Source organism: Lactuca serriola, chromosome 4, assembly GCF_051521515.1.
Source record: "Lactuca serriola cultivar US96UC23 chromosome 4, Lser_US96UC23_V15, whole genome shotgun sequence".
NCBI lineage: Eukaryota > Viridiplantae > Streptophyta > Magnoliopsida > Asterales > Asteraceae > Lactuca > Lactuca serriola.
The window spans coordinates 250,614,917-250,626,348 of record NC_136411.1 but is presented as its reverse complement, the minus strand read 5'-3'; the positions used below and the strand labels follow the sequence as shown (position 1 = coordinate 250,626,348).

At 36.6% G+C, this 11,432-nt stretch overlaps 1 pseudogene; it reads left to right on the top strand.

Annotated features, from left to right (window-relative positions):
- Positions 1-9,409: 9,409 nt before the first annotated feature.
- On the top strand, positions 9,410-10,015 carry LOC145099279 (secreted RxLR effector protein 161 pseudogene; annotated as a pseudogene).
- The last annotated feature ends 1,417 nt before the right edge of the window (positions 10,016-11,432 follow it).

Below are 11,432 nucleotides of genomic sequence, written 5' to 3'. Positions count from 1 at the left end.
CGAAGAGTCATCGGACAGTGAGATTGTCCAAGAAACACCTTTGGGATCAAAATCACCAATCACAACATCTACTCCTACAGCTGTTCCACCCGAAGTTTTGGTAACTAAGTCATTTACTGAGGATGTTCCAACTTCAGGCATTCTTGCAAATGTATCTGATACGGGTGCAAATGTCAACATGGGTGATGGTGTCACGAACTCAGCTACTTCTCAAGGTATTATCACTTCATCTATTGTTGAACCTACTTCTGTCATTAACACTTCACTACCACCATTTATTTCAAAATTTATCACCACCACAACTTCACCCAATTTCGAAAACATTTTACAACAACCCTTCACTACCTTGTTCACATCACAATCCACTAATCCACCAAAGCCTAATTCCGATGATGAAACTGATGGAGGAGGTTTCGGAGGAACATTTGCAGACTTTGAATTTGATTCTGAGGAAGAAAACATTCTAGATCATATGCTAATGTCTAGAAAATAGTTCAAGATTCTTAATCAAAAGATCAAATCTGTTCTTCAATCCCAAGCTGACTCAGGGGTAAAACATTCAGTTTCGGGTATAGAGGTAGATGTAATGCTCAAGGCATAGGAGTTAAGTCTTCAAAATAAGATGGATATCAAGGATAAAAACAATGAGCTAAGATTCAAGACTCAAGCTGACTCCTTTAATGATGAAATGAAAGAGCTTCAGATGGTAGCAAAAGAACATCATGTTCTATTTGTTCAGGATGTCAAGGTTGTGCGAGAGGATGTGAATCGCAAGCTTCAGGAAATGAAGGTTGACGTTTCGAAAGAAATCCAAGAGTTGAGTACTAATTACTCTTCTCTTCATTCAAAAGTTGATATCATTACTGGGGCTATTACGAAATTTGTGGAATACTATCAGTCATTAACTTCTCAGAATGAAGCAAAGGCGATTGGATATGTTCTGAATTTTAAAAAGATAGAAGACTTACTTGGAGAATTGAAGGAAATTGTGTCAAAGTCTACTACAACTTCTGATTTAACTTCTGATTTTTTAACTTAGAAATTCAATCCCCTTGAAGAATCAATAACAAAAGCAGTGGCTCCTCTATCAAAATTTGCAAATCTCTTACCAACTTGTGCCCCACATGTTGTCACAGGGGTGAAAGGGGGAGAAACGGAGTTAGTTAGTAAGGAAGGGAAATTAAGAAAAGGAGGAGAAGAGGAATCAAAAGCAGTTGGCAAGGTGATTATAACTCAAATTCCAATTCCCATTTTTCCGAAAGTTACTACAGTAATGGTAACGAAAACAGCGACAAGACCTATTCAGAAGGAGATTGTTATTGGTTTGGAAGTTGGTGGAGTGAGTTCAAGTTCTTCGAAACCAAAAACAACTGAAGCTGATAGAGGAAAAGGAAAGGTAATTGATGTTGAAAAGTCGAAAGATGAGAAGAAGGCAGAAATTGAAGCTGAAATGGAAAAGTAAACATAGATACAAAGTATTCTGAGGCTTCGCCAAAATGATCCACCAACAATGGATAAAGGCGATCCAAATAAACTTCACAGCTATCAAAATATCAAAGCCAGAGTGTCATAAAACCACATGTATGAATTCAAAAAGAAGCTATTCTATCGATAATACCGATAGGAATCAACTTAATTTTTTGATAAATGAAATGATGTTTATCACAACACAATACAAAACTATTGAGAAGTTTCAGAATGAAGATGATTTTCTCCATATGAAATTAAGGTTTCATGTTGTGGTTGGAAAAGATCAGGAGGAGGTATCGTCCTTTATCATGATAGTTCGAGTGATAAGTGAGACAAAGGATGTTATGTTCGAAAACATGATCCACAATTTTCAGTATCATGTGGTAAGGGCGAACAATGTGGCATGTGATTTTAATGTAGCTGATTTTCCATTGATGAACTTGAATGATCTTATTCAAGTTGCATTAGTTCTTAAGGATATGGATACTTCGAAACTTCAAGGAACAAGAAAGGAAATTTTGAGACTTGGGCTTGGTCACATCAAAATTTTCATAGACAATTACTATGATTGTCTAGCCTTAACTAATATAGAGCTATCTATTGCATTGGGAAAAGAAGTAAAAGTTGATATGGAAGTTGTGAACTCTCATGCTGAACTTAATAAGTTTGTTGATGGAGAAATTTGTTTAAAGCCAATGGGGCTAATCTTTTCGGGAAAAGACGTGAAGGGAAAATCAAAGAGATTTTTATTTCAAGCTTCAAAAGTTGAAAGATATACAACAGCTCAGTATATGAACTTTATTGTTTGTATGAACAACTGTAAAAAGAACAATGAAGGAGATAAAGTTGAATTGAAGAAGGTGATGAGCTGGTACATTTAAATTCGAAGGATGATGCATTTTGCTGCTCAAAATCTCACACACTAAAATTCGATACTTATTACAAAGGGGGAGAATGTTGAGTCAAATATGTTGTAATGTATCAAAGTTTGTTGATTCAATTTTGAATGTTTTGTAATCTATTTACTAAGGCATTTTAGTTTCGAAGTCTAAATGATAAGTCCTTAGTATTTTTTGTATACTTTCAGTTTTCCTATAAATAGGAGATGTACTCTAAGATAGATAGGACTTTTGGTTGTAATTCTATCTAACACTCTCATTGTATTTTGAAAGTATAAATGAGTTGAAACAAGATCTTATTTACTCTGGTGTTCTGATTACGTTGTTTTAATCTAATTTCTTTCATACACTCGATTAATCACATATACAAGATCTTGGATACTAAGATAATAATCGTCGGGTACATCATTGCTCATAGGGGTGCAAACGAGCCAAAGTACTCGGGATTGGCTCGTAAAAAGCTTGACTCGAAATGGATTTTAAATGAGCCCGAGTCAAGCACGAGCTTAATATTAAGCTCGTTTATTAAACAAGCTCGAGCTTGAGCCTACTTGGTAAGCTCGATTAGGCTCACGAGCCTAAAAAAGCCTATATATAACATAATATATTCTTATTTTATTGTAACATCTGGACTTTCGGACACCTTAATGTGTGTTTAACCTTGAGACTTATAGAGTGACTCGACGATTCATGAGTCCGACTCGCCGAGTAGGGTCGGGTTGGCCATGTGGATTTAAGGAGTGGACTCGACGAGTAAGAGAGTTGACTCGCCGAGTAGGCACTAGGCAGAGAAACCCTAATTTCCGGGGGTTGGGACCTATTTAAGGACACTTATAGCCTCATTTTTGGCTCACCAACCATTCTTCCACCCTAAGAGAAACCCTAAACGACCATAGAGCTTAAAGAGAGAGTTTGAGCTTGAATTTGAGTGCTTTGTGCATTATTTTTTAAGTGAAGAGGAGGATTCAAGCAAGGGACGTGAAGGAGGCTAGTGGATCTGAGGTTATCTTGTCCAAAAGCTTCTGAGAAAGGTAAAAAGTGCTCACCTTTCTCCTTATGGTGACTAGATTCTATGTTTGTGGTAGTTAGGGCTTTTACCACCTATTGTTGGGGCTTTGAGTGCATAAGGTCCCTTTTGTGGTCTAGACTTCAGATATGGACCTCGTGAGGTCCAGAGAGTCCTAAAGTTACAAGCTTTACCCAACCATATAAGAGTTATAGTGTGCAAGCACCTTGTTGGAATTGTTTTGGGAAATTAGAGCATCATATCCCATGCATGGACATAAATATCAGAGCTTTACGTGACTTTTGGACACTAGGAGGCTAGATCTAGGGTTTGAATTGGTAGATCTGACTTTGGACGTCTGAATGGGAAATTAGATCGAAGGAACTCACCGAGTCCATGGGCTGACTCGACGAGTCGGTGAGGGTTTGTCCCGATGAGCTTGATCATGCGATAGCTCGGCGAGTTGGGGGTCAACTCGAGGAGCTGAGTTGGACCTTCATGAGACTTCTAAGGATACGAGTGAACTCGACGAGATGTATAAGTTCACTCGATGAGTCGGATCAAACTTGGACTGTTGACTCGAGTGTTGACTTCTGTTGACTTTGGGGTGCTGGTCAACATGAGTAAAAAAGACCATGGAGGGTTAAAATGGTCTATTACCCACTTCAAAGAGTTAGAAGAGAAAGAATAGTGTACGGTTGTTTGATTTGTGAAAAGAGTATTAATTAGAGATATTCATCCATTGTGTTAGGCGGAGGCTAGTTCGAGATTCGGGTGAAAGGTTATTTACTTGCTGCTTGTCAGGTGAGTCTTCTCACTATACATTACCTAGAGTGGTAACTATGTGTGACCAGAGGGTCATATGTGCTTGCTTGAATTATGCATTTTCTGTGTGATATATGTGTTGTATGTTATCTTATGTGATACATAGATAGAACCGGAGGGTCCAATGTACTATGAGACCGGAGGGTTCTCACTTAGACCGGACCAGAGGTTCCAACGAGTTATGGGACTGGAGGGTCCTACTGAGACACATTGACCGGAGGGTCTTACAGAGTTGTAGCCTTGAGTGGTTAGTTATTATGAGTGTGGTCATTTGGGGAACTCACTAAGCTTCGTGCTTACCATGTTATGTGTTATGTGTTTTAGGTTTTCTCAGGATCACGGGAAGGTACCGGCTTAATTGTACACACCAGTGAAAGAGTTATGTTTTGAAGATCCTAGATTTAAATCAAATAATTTTGGAGTTGATATTTGTAAATTAAATAAATGAGATTTTCGTGAAATGTGTTATGAGAATTATGCGATTTTAAATGAAAATTTGTTTTGAAAATTTATGGTGTTACATTTATATATTAAAATAAAAAATATTTGGGGGATTAGGGATATATGGTAGTAATAAACGAGCTTCTTAACAAGCTCGAACTGAGCTTAAGCTTATTTAGGCACGTTAGACAAAAAAATGATTCGAACTCGAGCTAGGCCGAGCTTTTATAACTCTTTACGAGCTCGAACCGAGCTCAAGACTAGAAAGCAGAAACTAAGCCAAGGTCTAGCTTGAGCCTCGTATAACTTAAACAAGCCCAAGCTAGTCCTGACCAGGCTCGAGCTTGGCTCAATTCGTTTGCATCCCTCGTTTCTCTTCATTTATAGTTTGTAATTCTTGTGATATAACATTGAGTGCTAGATGTACCACTCGATTATACGTGTGCTTGGACTTGTATAAGCTGCATGGTCTTTAACATAAAACCATATTTTCTTTTGTAGTAACTAACACTTCATATGATGTTGAGATAGTAAGAGACACGTCCTCTTTGAATCTTGATTTCCTGGGTTGCAACTTTTACATGCTTAGTATAAAACCATGAACAATATTTTTCACTGAATCTTATATCTATGTAACATTTGAATTGTATCTGAACTAGTCATCTCATATCCTTCAGACCAGTCTCAACATCTTTGACACCATTGAGTGACCTCGAACACTTCTTGATTACAAATATGTCTTCTATATAAATTATATGTTGTTTTAACAGGAGATTGGTAGTCTCCACAAGTGTCAAGTATGATTGGACTACCTTGAAATCAAAGTGTTCCCAACAACTCTAGATAGATCGAATTCAGTTCTGATAACAGGGCCATGAATTTGTTTCCCTATGTTTAATTTGTTAATTTTGTACGTACGGATAAAATGCTTGCTAGCGTGTATTTATCTGCATTGTGAATTAGATTCTTGATCTTTTGTGATATTAAATTGGATAGTAATAGTAATAATAATAAAAGAATTATCAGATAGTTTTTTAGTTGAAAGCTTGGATGGGTAGAAAATAAGGATAACTTTATGGAAGGATAGAAAGGAATAGTAGGTTTCTCTCTCATGAGAAGGATAGAAAAGGAAATGTAGGATAGAAAAGTGGATTCTCTTTCATGTTTACCTTTTCTTCTAAATAAAAAATTGTAGGGTAAAATTGTTTAAAGCTTTCATGGGTACAACTTTTTAAAGCACTTATGGTTTGATTGTCATGAAAAGCAAGTGGAAGAAGTCTTGGTCTTTATTTGCTTAGTAGGCATGCTAGATACCTTCCATGATTTATGGGATATCTCTAGATATGGGTAGATTTCCTTTATTATTATATTAGCTTTTATTAGACTATAAATATGTATGGTGGTCAGCCGCTCCTTGCAATTCAAGTTGTAACTGTTTTTCTTTCTTTCAAAAAAAAAAAATTAAGCTTTAAGCTTGTAATACTTTCCCTTGCCTTATCTTCTCTTTCGCCTATGTACATTTTTATTAGTCCATACTATAAACGACGAAAACACCTTAATATTGCATACAATTAGATCCTCATTTTCCAACAAGTGGTATCAGAGCGAGGTGACTGTATGCCAAAGTATATGTCAAGGTTACTGATGGAAGACAAAGGTGAAGGTGCTCAAAAATCTGAGAAGAAGAGTAGTGTTACGCTACACTATCCAATGCTTAAGAAGTTAAATTACTCAATCTGGGCGATAAAAATGCGATTAAATCTACAAGCATAAGGAGTTTGAGGTGCAGTTCAAAATAAAGATGTAGAAGACAAATAGACCGAATGGCAATAGATGCTATCTATCAAGAAATTCTAAAGGACGCGCTACTTATGCTAACTGAGAAGGACATAACTAAAGAAGCATGGGATAATCTTAAAGTGATGCACATGGGCATCGATCGAGTAAAAGAGGCTAAATTACAAACCTTGAGAAGTGACTTCGTAGTTATCTGAATGAATGAAGGTGAATCGGTGGATGATTTTTCCATGAGATTAAATACCATTGTAACCGGTATTCGTTCTCTGGGAAAAAAAATTGAGGAAGTTGTGGTGGTAAAGAATTTCTTCAAGCCATCCCATCACGATTTATACAAATCATGACATCTATCGAACAATTTTGAGACTTTAAAAAAGATGACTATGGAGGAGGTTGTGGGTCATTTGAAAACTCATGAAGATAGGCTTCGGAGTTATGGAGAACAAGTAGATGAACCTTCTTGTTACTTACTAATGTCGAGTGGGCATCACGATCCAAAAAACCCAACGAGGAGATCTCGTCAAGCACCTCAAAGGAGAGCAATAGTCATGGAGGTTGAGGCCAAGGACGAGGGTGTGACCGAGGAGGTGGATGTGAATTCAATGAAAAACAGAATGACCACAAGAAGGATAAAAGCAAAGTAAAATTTTTTCAATATGAGAAGTTTGGTCATTATGCATCGGAGTGACCGGAAAAGAACCCCGGTGAGGAGGCGAACCTCACACAAGCCAATGAAGAGCCTCCCATCTTAATGATGGTTATCTCACAAGAATATGTACCTGGAAAGGTGTCACTAGAAGAGAAGATTTGAGTTAATCTTCTTTCATTGGGGGAGAGTTGAGTTGAGTCTGAGGTGTGGCAGAAATAAAAATTTACTTTTGAGAGTTCAAAGATCACCAAACCAGATATATAAAACTTTGTTACGAACCGGTAGACCAACATGCCTTACAGCCACGAAGGATGAACCGGCTTGGATAAGGCGTTCTGGACTTGTTCACGTTAATTTTTCCGCCTTAAAAAAGTTGTGAGAAAGGAAAATGGAAACCAGAGCTCCAAGGACCAAATATCCAAATCAAGTGTGTAAAGGGTATGTTCTTGCAAAACAAACCCGAATTTATATCTCGAACTAAACACTCTTTCGAGCTCAAAAACCACTTCAACTTGTTCATGTGCACTTATGTGGTCCGACTACACCCACCTCTATTAGATGAACAAATATTTTATTCATTTGGTAGACGACTATAGTCAGTGGATGTTGGTTTATAGCTTATCTGGTATGTTTGAAGCTTTGGGTGCTTTCAAACGATTCAAGTTGATGGTCGAAAAAATTATGGATTATGAATTGAAGACATTGCACAAGGATCGAGGGGGAGAGTTTACGTCAAAATAATTATCATCATTTTCTGAAGAAAATGGAGTAAAAAGGCACCTTATGACTCCACATTCTCCTCAACAAAATGGAGTGGTAGAAAGACGAAATTGTATCGTTATAGATATGGAAAGGAATCTAGTTAACGGAAAAATGTACCTTGAGAATTTTGGGGAGAATCTGTTCGACAATAGGTTTATCTTCTTAATCGCTTACCTAAAAAATGCTTCCGGACATCACACCGTATCAAGCTTCGTTTGACAAAAAACCAAACCTCAAACATTTGAAGATTTTTGGTTGTGTTTCTTATACTAAAATTTTAAGTGTACATTTGAAGAAACTTAAAGACCAAAGCGAAAAAGATGGTGTATCTTGGAGTAGATGATGGAGCTAAAGGGTATTGATTATTTGATCCAGAGAGCCGGAAACTGCGAGTTAGTTGTGATGTTGTTTTTGTTTAAAGTGAAAAATGGAATTGGTACAAAAAAAAAAGGAGGATGAAGCCACAACCCCTAAAACCTTCACAATAATCGAGACGGACATTGGTGAAGTCAACCCGGCGCAACCGGACAGCCCATATGTCGAATCTATCCAACCCGAAATAGCCTCATATACTACTATTTCGGCCCCGTTCACTTCAAATTTGACCCACACAGAAAGCCCCTCAAGTGAGGTTGGCACAAAAGGATTTTGTTCACTTTTCGATATCTATAATGATGTTGAAAATGTGATCCTAGAACCCAGAGAATTGTTGATGATTGCAGTGCATCAACCCTTGAATTTTAAAGAGGTAGTTACTTTTAAATCATGGTGGGAAGCTATGAAAACAAAGTTGGATGAAATCGTGAAAAAAAAAGTTTTGGAAGCTTACCAACTTTCCATTGGTTCATAAAGGGATAGGATCGAAATGGGTCTTTAAAGTCAAAAAAGACAATCTTGGAAATGTCATAAAACATAATGCTCAACTTTTCGCAAAAGGATATATATACAAAACCAAGGAGTCAACTTCGATGAAGTTTTTGCATTGGTAGCGCGACTTGACACCATAAGGCTCATTCTTTCCTTAGTGGCTCAACATGAGTGCGTCGTCCACCATTTAGATGTAAAGTCATCTTTTCTTAATGGTGATCTTGAAGATGAGGTTTATGTAAGTCAACCGGAAGGATACGTTGACAAAATACATAGTCGTAAGGTGCTTAAACTCTCCAAAGGTCTTTATGGTTTACGACAAGCTCCTCGAGCTTGGAACATTCGGTTGGATAAAAGCCTGAAAGGGCTCATTTTTTTCGAAATGTTCACAAGACGCAACGGTGTACAAAAGGAACCCAAATTAAAAAAAAAAAAAAAAAAAAAAAAAACTCTTTTAGTTGGTGTCTACATTGACGATTTGACCATTACGGGATCAAACAACGAAGTCGTCATGGAATTCAAGGAACAAATGAAAAGGGAATTCGAAATGAGTGATTTGGGTTTACTTTCTTACTATCTTCGAATAGAAGTGCCGAAAAAGAAGTGGGGAATTTCTTTACGACAAACGGATTACATAAAAAAAAGATTTTAGAGGAATTTGGGTTACTAGAGTGCAACCGAAAAATTTCACCCATGGAACCTAAGTTGAAGATTAATCATGATGGAGATGGTGAAAATTTTGACTCAACTGAATATAGGAGAGTAGTGGGATGTCTAAGGTACTTGAAAGACACTCGGCCGGATATATCATACGCGGTTGGTATTGCTAGTCATTTCATGGAACAACCAACCACCTTGTATTTTCAAGTGGTAAAACATAAATTGCAATATGTTAAAGGAACCATTGATTATGGGCTTAACTGTGGAAATGGTCGTGAAGTTGAAGACTTGGTTGTGTTTAGTGACAGTGATCATGCTGGTGACAAGGTTGGTGGGAATAGTACAAGTGGAATGATTTTCTACCTAGGAAGAAATGCAGTAACATGGCAATCTCAAAAGCAAAGGACGGTTGCTTTGTCAACTTGTGAAGTTGAGTTCATGGCAGCCACGTCAGCTGCATGTCAAGGCATTTGGAATGGAAATCTCACAAAGGATCTTACGGGACATCATGTCATGCCACTCACCTTATTTGTTGACAACAAGTCGGCGATTCAGTTGATGAAGAATCATGTATTTCATGGTAGAAGCAAGCACATTGACATTCGCTATCACTTCATAAGGGAATGTGTTGAGAAATGACAAATTGTAGTAGAGAACGTCAACTGAAAGGATCAATGAGCAGACATCTTTATAAAGGCCTGATACACGTGAAGCATGGCGAAATGCAAAATATGCTCGGGGTGACGAATATCGAGTTGGGTACAACTTAAGGGGGAGAATGTGATAGTAAACTGGATAGTGATAGTAATAATAATAATAATAATAATAATAATAATAATAATAATAATAATAATAATAATAATAATAATAATAATAATAATAATAATATTTATAATAATAATAATAATAATAATAATAATAATAATAAAAGAATTGTCGGATAGTTTTTCAGTTGAAAGCTTGGAAGGGTAGAAAATAAGGATAACTTTATGGAAGGATAGAAAGGAAGAGTAGTTTTCTCTCTCATGTGAATGATAGAAAAGGAAGGGTAGGATAGAAAAGTGGATTCTCTTTCATGTGTACCTTTTCTTGTTAATACACAATTGTAGGGTACAATTGTTTAATTTTTTCATGGGTACAACTGTTTAAAGCACTTATAGTTTGATTTTCAGAAAAGCAAGTGGAAGAAGTCTTGGTCTTTATTCTCTTAGTAGGCATGCTAGATACCTTCTAAGATTTATGGGATATGTCTAGATATGGGCAGATTCCCCTTATTATTATATTAGCTTTTTTAGACTATAAATATGTATGGTGGTCAGCCACTCCTTGCAATTCAAGTTGTAACTGTTTCTCTTTTTTTCAATAAAAAACTTAAACTTTAAGCTTGTAATACTTTACCTTGCATTCTCTTCTCTCCTGCCTCTGTACATTTTTATTAGTCCATACTATGAACAACGAAAACACCTTAATATTGCATACAATTAGATCCTTATTTTCCAACATATTTAAGAACATATGAAGAGATAGGGTATGAAAAATGTCTTAACTGTAATCAAATAAAACTAAAATATTTAGATATAGCTACTCGGTACATAATTGAGTTCGATGTGTGATCAGGTATCATTTGGTCTTTTGATGACATACCATTGCAGTTAGCAGAAGGAGATCAATAGAACAAAACTGATGATGGCCTTGTTTATTTTATGATCGGGTGTATATCTGTTATTATCATTACATTTTTCTCTGATTATGGTGGCTTTCCATCTTTCCCACTTGAATATGGGGTAGGAGAAAGTATCATCTGATCTTTTTGCACATTTGGTTATAATAAGGTTTAATGTAGGAAAAAACTATTCTCTTATGCATTTCGTGGAGTACCTCATGTGCATGGCTCATCTCCCCCTTTTGATGAACAAATAGATTCAAAATAGACGTAATCAAATCCATTTGAAAACTTATGATATACCAAGTAAAATCAAATAGTATGCGATCAAATTAAGCTCTGATGCTTTCAGTTTTATACTGAGTTCAAGATTCCTTCCTCTCACTGATTTTT